The following is a 10,238-nucleotide window of genomic DNA, read 5'->3' on the forward strand; positions in this document are numbered from 1 at the left end:
GGGCAAATCGGAGGAGGGGGGGCAGGGTCTGAGTAGGGGGCGTAAAACTGACTGTGGGGGGTCAAGCAGCTGGAGGCAGGGTTAGGAGAGGGGTTGAGGAGGGGGGAGCCCAGGGATGCCATGATGCCAGAGCGTAAAACCCAGCACAGGCAGGGGCAGAGGGGGGTAACAGTGACCCCAGTGGGCTGCAAAAATAGGGAGAGGGGATTTTTTTACTTCCCCTCCCACAGGACAGCACCTCTCAGCATGGGCTTCCCAGGACTGGGGTCTTAAAGACACAGGGCACCCCACTGCCTAGACACTGGAGCTCCTCTCTGTCTGATGTCACCTACCGAGGTGCTGCAGGAGACTTGATTCGGTGAAACAGGGACTTCCTTACACTCAGGGCCGTCCTTAGGATTTACGGTGCCCTAGGCGGGATTATTAAACTGGTGCCCCTGTGCCTGACTTGCTCTTAACAACACAAACATAAGCTTACAGGATTGGAAAACTTGCCACATGCATGTTATTAAACCCAGTTTAACTTAATTAAGCACACTGTAATGCTGATGGACTAGCACTAAAGAAGTAGCGCTATAGAAAAACTTCTGATTTGACAGAATGATGCAAATAATATAATTTTTTTAATTTGTCAACATTTTATTGGAAATGTATCTGAAGAGGTATTGAAACAAGGAGTTGTTTTGAATTAAAAGCAATCTTTCTGGCTTTTTTTGGCTGCAAAAGCAGTAATAATGTCATTGTATGACAAAGACAAAGTGATGTCTTGTTCGATTGCAGGAATAGCAAGACCAGTCAAGCGTTCCTGACTCATTGTAGAACGGAGATAGTTTTTAATGAGCTTTAGTTTTGAGAAACTCCGTTCTCCTGATGCTGCTGGTACAGGAATTGTCGGTAGAATACGAGTGGCAACATACACAGTAGGATATATGTCAACAAGTTTGCTGGTATGAATAAACTGTACAATGTCCATCACCGATTTTGCATGTGGTAACATTGGTGACAGTGTCCTCAATTCTTCGTCCAGTTCAAGTCCATTTAAATCAAAACGATCACCGTGCTTCAGGAGGCTCTCTAGGTTCTTGCGCTGTGACCGTGAGCTAGTGTGAAGACACCTCACAAGGCGCTCCGCCCTGACTGAGACACAATAGAGTTGGAAACCCAGGTCATTTTTACAAAGCCACTTTTTAGTTTTAAATGTAGAGTGGGCATCAGTCTTAATGTTAGTTACAACTCAACCTTCTACTGTAAATAGATCAATGGCATTATCCAGTTTAATAAGCTGGGTTTCCAAGCAGTGGGGAAATATAACCCCTAGTTTTACTCCTAGGTAAAGCACAAAGTGACCAAAATGAAGTCAGCACAGAATCATCTCATCTAGATTAAGGTAGCACAGAAATGTTACAGAAGTCCTATTGTGCCTCATTTTTGTTTGGAAAGACATTAGCAATAGCAGCACATTTTGGGCACTGCCAGAAATACATGATAAATCACTGCCTCTAAAGTTCCATCAAAAACTGACATTTTCACAGCTCTAGCATGATCTGCTACACAGATTCTTCACAAGGAAGTGTCCCTGGCCTTTTTAACTCGTATTAACCATGTATTTACTTTATGAAAGTTGGACAAAACATTGTGAAAATGTAAGACATTGGCTGCCCAACCTCTGGGCTGGCAAAAGCTTTACTGACTCACTGGGAAAAAAAGCAGAGAATCTTAGTACAACATATGGTCACTCTGTTGGGGTTACTATGCCTGCCTGAGCCAGAGTTCTTCCATGTTTAAACTCTGTCCTTCCATGTTTAACTCTAATCGGCCTTAACAGCCAAGGACAGGAATTGGAATGTGTAAACAGCTAGTTAGCAATTACGACCTTGCTCATTTCAGGTACCAAACAATAATGATGAGGTTTGCATGTTTCTAGCTGGGGAAGGGGTAATAAACTAAGGGTAAACAGGACCAAATAACTGTTTAGAGAGAAGTTACTAACAAGCTAGATTTATAGTCCTAGAATGATTTAGTTGCTTAAATGTATAAACATGCCTTTGGTAGAGAGGGGGGAGTAGGGGGTGGTAGAGAGGGGGAGGGGGGGGCTTAGTTGTAAAATGTATAAAGAAGAGAGAAACTGTTTTTGCTGGTGTGCTCGATTTGAGACTTGCCTGTCTCCTTGCACCACTTTGAGATCTCAAATAAACTTTGATTGTTTCTCCACCCCGGTATGTTTATTGGCGTGAAGCACTCCGGGCACCGAACCCCACTGTTGCTGTCCTTGGGCCCCTGTGCCGGCAACAGTCTTGGCGTCCCTGGGTGGGCTCGAGGCTGAAATTTAGCCTTGCCCGGATCCCTCCTGGCGGCCGACGGATTATGACGACGACCGACGCCCAGAGCTCACCGGTGACTTCATCGGGGGCCTCGGCGGAGACGTGATTTGGTCGACCCCGGAGGGCACAACGGTGCAACGCGCTTGATTAGTGGAGAAACAGCTGTGGGCGACGGTGCAGAACCGGACCCTTGGATAAGGTAGGAACAGTCCAGTGGGGACTTTACCTGTTTTGACCTGGGGATGCCCAGTGTCTCCCTAGAGTATGGGGCAGGGACAGAGTACTGCAGGCAGGGCAAGGTGTACACCCTTAGAATGCATTCTGGTGAACTGGAAAGTGTTTGGATCGAATCCGTTGATTAAAAGTAAATTAAAAAGATTCTGTACAGTAGACTGGCCTCAATATCAGCTAGAGGACCAGGAAAGGTGGCCACCAGAGGGATCACTTAATTATAATACGATCCTTCAATTGCTTTTGTTTTGTCAGCGTACGGGTAAATGGAATGAACATATGTATGTACAGTTGTTTATGTTGTTAAGAGATAGATCAGATCTTTTGCAAAAGTGTAATTTGACTCAGACAGGTTCGGTAGTAACTATTGTTAGTCCTGAGAACCCTCCCCCGGTTGTGATGGCAGAGTCGGTGTCCCCTTCGGCTCCAATACCCCCACCATATAAAGATAGGGTGCCTCAGGTTCCAGAGATTGCCCCATCAGTGGGATTCTATCCATTGATTACTGAGACTCGGATAGCCCGTCCTGGAACAGACAATCGCCCAGCCACTACAATGCAGGTTTATACCCATGTGCCTTTTAACCCAGTGGACTTAGCAGCTTTTAAGGCACAGGCAGGGGAATTCTTTACGAATCCAAGCAAGTTTATCTCGGTCTTTGAAGGGTGTCTGGCTAGCCATAAGCCTGACTGGGATGACTGTAATGTCCTTATGCGGACCCTGCTGTCTGAGGTGGAGCGTAATCAGGTTGTGTCTAAGGCACGAGAGGAGGCACAGCTTAGACATGAGGCAAACGCAGCAAACGTTCCTGTTGCTGCAGTTCAGGTCCCTACAGCAGACCCCCGGTGGAATCCCAACGTGCCGGCAGATCTCACCTGTCTCACTGTATACAAGGAGCTCCTATTACATGGTCTCCGACACTCAGCTGTCTGACATAACAATTGGGCTAAGCCGTATGAGCTAGTACAGGAGCCAAAAGAGAGCCCGGTTGCTTTTCTGCAGCGTATTCGGGATACTATCAGGCAAACTACTAATGCAAACCCTGATGATCAGGCTACTGAGGCAATTATAAAGGGTATCTTTACCAGCCGTGCCGCCCCTGATATTAAAAGGAAACTGCAGAAAAAGGAGGATTTGATGGGCATGACCATGGCACAGATTCTGGAAACTGCAAACAGGGCTTACAGCCTTAGGGAGGGAGAAAAGGAAAAGAGGCAAGTGAAAATGATGGTTGCAGCAGTACAGGCTGGTGGCAGGGGAAGATTTCAGGAAGGTGGAAGGGGCCGGGGAATGAGAGGACGTGGGCGCCCTGACTCACAGGAAAGGCGTCCGGGTCGCAACCAGTGTGCCATATGCCAAAAGGAGGGACATTGGAAAAATGAGTGCCCCGAAAAGGAAGGTACCCCTATGATGGCAGCGGAGGATCAAGAATAGGGGTGTCAGGGGAGATGGACTATCCTGCCCCCAGAACCCTGAGTAAAAATGCGGGTAGGAGATTCAGACATAGACTTTTTAATGGACTCTGGAGCTGCACGAACTGCTGTAAACCAACCCCTGCAGCTGCCTGTGGCAGATTCCCTCACTGTAGTGGGAGCCACCGGGAAAGGAACTAAGTGCCCAGTATATGTCCCAGCGGAATGTGCTTTGGGAAACAGAACTCTATCTCACAGACTGGTTTACCTCCCCGATTGTCCAACGCCACTATTAGGACGGGATCTGCTTTGTCGCTTAGGTGCCACCCTGCATTTCACTCAAGATGAAATAAGCCTCACCTTACCCCCAGAGAATGCCTGGATAATGTCTCTTGCAACTGAGCCCTCAGCCATGCAAGCCCCAGAGTGGAGTCAATGGGAGAAGCGGGTTTTTCCTCTGGTCTGGGCATCAGGGATCCCAGGAAAGGCAGCCCATCATACTCCTATTACTGTTCAGCTCTTGCCAGGAAAAGGTCCAGTGCGAATTAAGCAGTATCCGATCAAAAGGGAAGCCAGAGAGGGATTGCAGGAAACTATAGACCAGTTCCTATAGTGCGGGGTACTTCGAGAATGCCAGTCAACTTGGAACACTCCTATCTTGCCTGTACAAAAGCCCAATGGCACATACCGGCTGGTCCAGGACCAGAGGGCGGTTAATGAGCGGGTTAAGACTCTACACCCCCTTGTTCCAAATCCGTATACACTGTTGGCCTCTGTAGGGGGGCAGTACACCCATTTTTCAGTCCTGGATTTAAAGGATGCTTTCTTCACGATTCCGGTTGACCCCCAGTCTCAGGAGATTTTCTCCTTCGAGTGGAAGGACAAAAGGAGGGTTAGGAAGCAGCTTTGCTGGACAGTGTTGGCTCAGGGATTTAAAAATCCCCCCACCCTTTTCAGCCAGGCCCTGGCTAGAGACTTGGAGGAGTGGGACAATGAGGACAAAGTCCTCCTCCTGCAATATGTGGATGACTTGTTAATTGCTGCAGTGGGTCTAACCTCTTGCCTTAAAGCCACTGTGAGCCTCCTGAACTTCGTTGGACTCCGAGGATATCGAGGGGCACTGAGTAAGGCTCAGATTGCTCCCCCAGTGGATGGAATCTGACAACGGAACACACTTCACATCCCAAGTCGTTCAGAAGATATCGGATGCCCTACAGATCCCCTGGAAGCTTCACATGCCATGGCGACCGCAGGCCAGTGGGGTAGTGGAGCGTATAAATCAGACGCTTAAGCGGCACCTCTCAAAGGTTTGCCAAGAGGCTTTCCTTAAGTGGCCTGATGCTTTGCCCCTTGTTCTGCTCCGCATTCGCGCTCTCCCTAAGGGCAGGTTAGGGCTCAGTCCCTTCGAGATTATGTTTGGAAGGGCATGGCCTATGAATGGTACACCGGTTCTGGCAGGGGAGTGGGAAATGGGGTGTGGCTTCTTATCTCAGTACATGTGCTCTCTGTCTGCTGTTCTCTGTTCTCTCCACAGGTATACCAAAGATTTGCAACCTCTCCCGCTGGATGCCGCGATCCACTCCTTGCAGCCAGGCGATTCCATACTCGTCCGGACCTGGAAGGACGAGCCTCTCCAAGAGAAGTGGAAGGGACCCTACACCGTCCTGCTGGTCTCCCACACAGCAGCAAAGGTTGAGGGACACAAAAACTGGATTCATCACTCTCATCTGAAAGCAGTGCCTGCTCCTGAACGGTGGACCGTCCAGCCTGCAGAGAAGACTGCCAGCGACGATTTGGGACTTAAGCTGTTATTCAGACGACAATAGTGTCTGCTGGGAATGCCCTGTGATCTCTTTGGACAGTCACAGCGCACTCCCTGCGAGACCTCTGAGCATTGGTTGTGTTTGTTTTCATAGGATCGGCCTAACCTGGTGGCCTGGTCCCTTTTGTTTTTAATCTGCTTACTATTGGTAATTGTTATTTTGTGGGTATTTGGGGAATTGTGATTGTTAGGCCCTAGGATCACCTGCCCAATATGAGTTCAGATCCAGGGTCTGCCACAGTGGTGCTCTTTGCCATAGGGACACTCCTCTTGTTAACTCCCGTTTCCCCCCAGGCACATGCGGGATGGAAAGGAATCCCTACTAACTTAGAGACAAACACATATGAGTCCCTGAAGGTTAGCTTTGCCCAAGAGTTTAACCTCTCCAACTGCTGGGTATGCTCCCAAATCCCGCACCATGCTGCAGGGTTACCCTGGAGGGTGGTTCCCCAGAATTGGTCAGATATCTGTTGGGGATGGTTCAGTAGAGGGAAAAATGCCTCAGGTACCCCCTTGTCACAGAACTGTACCATTGAGTCCAGTATGCATTAAGGGACGACCCCTGGAAGCCGCAGGCCAACTCAACATATATCCCTTCCCCTATTAGGTTACGGCCAGTGGCCCCTGGGTTGGTGTGCTATCGACGGTTTAAGTCCAGCAATCACACCTGGTTTGCTGGGAATAGCACCTGTCAGTATTATTTATCCCCTGACAGTGATGCTTCCATCCCTGTCTATGTTAACGGCAAATCCGACTCTGCCGCCCGGTTCGGATTGTTTAATGACAGACAAGTAAATAGGTGGAGTAGCGGTTATAATGGCTTGGGAGGGAATGGCCACTCCTTTTATATTTGCGGTACCTCTGCCTATAAGTGGCTACCGCATCGGTGGTATGGAAGCTGCTATCTAGGATATCTTGCCCCTCCCATTCGTGTCCTCCCTAAACTGCCCCCTGGCCGCGCCAGGCAGCGTAGATCTTTGTATGCCACCCCAGAGCCCATTACAGAAGGAGACAGATTGGGTATGATCTTTCTCCCATCCTATGGGGTAGGACGACTGGCTCAATTTTATCGTAGGCTCTCTGTGTTTCTCACCAAGTATGCCAATGAGACCTTGGCCATAGAGAAAAGCCTTAACTCAGTGCTTTACCAGCTCCGGTTGCTGTCCCTGCAAAATGGACAGGCCTTAGATTATGTTTTAGCCTCCCAGGGCGGGGTGTGTGTCCTTATTGGGAGTGAATGTTGTACTTATGTGCCAGAAAACTCACAGGACATTAACAAGAACGTCTTGTCAGCCAAACAGGCTTTTGATCAGTGGAAGGCTCAGGAAAGAGAACCCACAGTTTTTGATTCCCTTTGGAGTTGGTTGCCCAACCTGGGAGGACTGGAAAATAGCCTTGTGCGTCTCCTCCTCACAGGTGTGGTACTGTGCCTGGTCACTCTCCTCCTGATTGCTTGTTTTAAATTGCTCCTCCGTAAGCTGTGTGCCCCCCGTTCCCCAGAAATCCCAGCATTCTCTCTCATTGAGAACCCCAGCTCCATGGCACTTAATCGTATCTTGTCTATAGAATATGAGAAAACTCAGCCAAAAGCTTGTTGAGTATTCTCAAAGGAGGGAACTGTTGGGGTTACTATGCCTGCCTGAGCCAGAGTTCTTCCATGTTTAAACTCTGTCCTTCCATGTTTAACTCTGATCGACCTTAACAGCCAAGGACAGGAACTGGAATGTGTAAACAGCTAGTTAGCAATTACGACCTTGCTCATTTCAGGTACCAAACAATAATGATGAGGTTTGCATGTTTCTAGCTGGGGAAGGGGTAATAAACTAAGGGTAAACAGGACCAAATAACTGTTTAGAGAGAAGTTACTAACAAGCTAGATTTATAGTCCTAGAATGATTTAGTTGCTTAAATGTATAAACATGCCTTTGGTAGAGAGGGGGGAGTAGGGGGTGGTAGAGAGGGGGGCTTAGTTGTAAAATGTATAAAGAAGAGAGAAACTGTTTTTGCTGGTGTGCTCGATTTGAGACTTGCCTGTCTCCTTGCACCACTTTGAGATCTCAAATAAACTTTGATTGTTTCTCCACCCCGGTATGTTTATTGGCATGAAGCACTCCGGGCACCGAACCCCACTGTTGCTGTCCTCGGGCCCCTGTGCCGGCAACAACTCTATACCAGGGGTTGGCAACATTTCAGAAGTGGTGTGCCAACTTCACTGTCATTTAAGGTTTCCCATACCAGTAATACATTTTAACATTTGTAGAAGGTCTCTCTCTATGTCTATATTGTATAAATAAACTATTGTTGTATTTAAAGTAAACAAGGCTTTTAAAATATTTAAGAAGCTTCATTTAAAATCAAATTAAAATGCAGATCTTATCAATTTAGTGTGATCCTTGCCTGGGATCCTTGTCTGGGGTTCCAGCCACCAGCCCCGCTCAGCCCACTGCCGGTCTGGGATTCCATTCACTCAGCCGGCAGCAGGCTGAGCGGGCCGGTGGTGGGCTGAGCGGGACCGGCGGGGGGGCTGAGTGGCTCAGTCCGTTGCCAATCTGGGGTGCTGGCAGCACTCAGCCTACTGCTGCTCTGGGGTTCCGGCTGCCGGCCACTTGCCAGTCGGGGTCCCAGCCACCGGCCCCGCTCAGCCTGCCGCCGGCCCCACTCAGCCCCCCACCGGCCCCGCTCAGTCCGCTGCCGGCTGAGTGAATGGAACCCCAGGCCAGCAGCGGGTTGAGTGGCTCAGACGGGGTCTCAGCCGCCGGCCTGCTCAGTCCGTTGCCAGCCTGGGGTTCCTTGGGGGTCCCCAGGCCAGCAGCGGGCACTGAGTGGGGCCGGCGGCTGGGACCCCGGCTGGCAATGGGGCAGCAGCCAGAACCCCAGAGCGGCGGTGGGCTGAGCCGCTCAGCCCGCCGCGACGTGCCATCAAAAATCAGCTTGTGTGCCACCTTTGGCACGTGTGCCGTAGGTTGCCGACCCCTGCTCTGTACACTAGTAAGGGGATGAGATATTACAGTTGTTGGAGGCTCTATTTAGCAGTAACAGGGCTATAGGAAAGTCAGTCAACATTTTTTGTTTCTCTGATGAAAACTGGCCCACGCCCTGCCCCAAACCAAACTTGTCACAAATAATTGTCAACAACTTAATTTTCTGTTTTTGTCTAAGATATTGATTTAAAAAAAATATATTGAAATTGAATTCAGGGATTGTTAACAAGCATTTTTGGCAAACAAAGTTGTTAAATGACAATCTAAATGGCAACACAGTAACTGCTTTCATGCTTGGCTCACCCCCCAGCCTGCTGGTCCAACAGCTGCAGTAAAGGAGGAGAGAGGTGGAAAACTGCAGGACCCCCAAATCCACCTCTTGGGGTGCAGAGTGGCAACAGCAGAAGCAAACCCTCAGGTCTGATCACACGCCAATGGGCACCACCGCCAGCCCCACGGACCATGGTGAAGTTAGCACACCATCTGATTTCAGGGACGGGGCACCCACGGAGCCACCGCAGCTCATCCTGCCCTGCGCAGCTCCCCCCGGATGAGATGGATCGCTGCCAGCCCGGGGGAGAGACGCGCTCCCCAGCTAGGGTGACCAGATCCAGATGTCCTGATTTTATAGGGCCAGTCCCGATATTTGGGGCTTTGTCTTATATAGGCATCAATTACCCCCACCTAGGGTGACCAAACGGCAAGTGTGAAAAATCAGGACGGGGGGGGGGGGGGGGGGGAGATAGGAGCCTATATAAGAAAAAGACCCAAAAATTGGGACTGTTCCTATAAAAGTGGGACATCTGCTCACCCTATCCCAACCCCCCGTCCTGATTTTTCACACATGCTATGTGGCTATCCCCAGCCCAGCCGCGTGACCATTCCAATCCTGGCTGGCTGCCGAGGAAGTGAGTTACTTTCACTTTCATTCCTCAGCAGGCAGCCAGCTAGCCTCCCCCTCCCCCCCCCAACCCCTCACCCAACCCAGCCCTGCCGGAGGGGAGGGGAGGAGAGAGAGAGAGAAGGGTGCTCCTTGGGGGGGGGAGAAAAGGGGAGTGCTCCGTGGGGTGCGGGGGGGAGAAGAATGGACGTTATGGGGGACAACCAGAGGCGGCTTCAGGGACCAGCGCAGCAAGCGCCTGCCTGGGGTGCTGTCTGCCGGTCGCCCTGAGGGCGGCGGTCAGGCTGCCTTCGGCAGTATGCCTGCGGGAGGTCCCCCGGTCCCGAGAGGCACCCCTGCTCTTACACACCCCAAATACTCTGTCCAGCACCTCCCAAATACCATCTCCCAGTACACACACCCCTCCAGCACCCCAACATACCCCCTCGAGCTCACCCTCTCCCCCCGCAGCAGTGCCCTCTATTACGGAACTTGAAATACAGGTGGGGTCACCCTAGATACAGTTGAATTTTAAAGGCAGGTGTTTCTGTTCTACCTCATGGAGTGACCGCAATGGGCCCAGGCTCTGGA

This window comes from Malaclemys terrapin, chromosome 15, assembly GCF_027887155.1.
Source record: "Malaclemys terrapin pileata isolate rMalTer1 chromosome 15, rMalTer1.hap1, whole genome shotgun sequence".
Lineage (NCBI taxonomy): Eukaryota > Metazoa > Chordata > Testudines > Emydidae > Malaclemys > Malaclemys terrapin.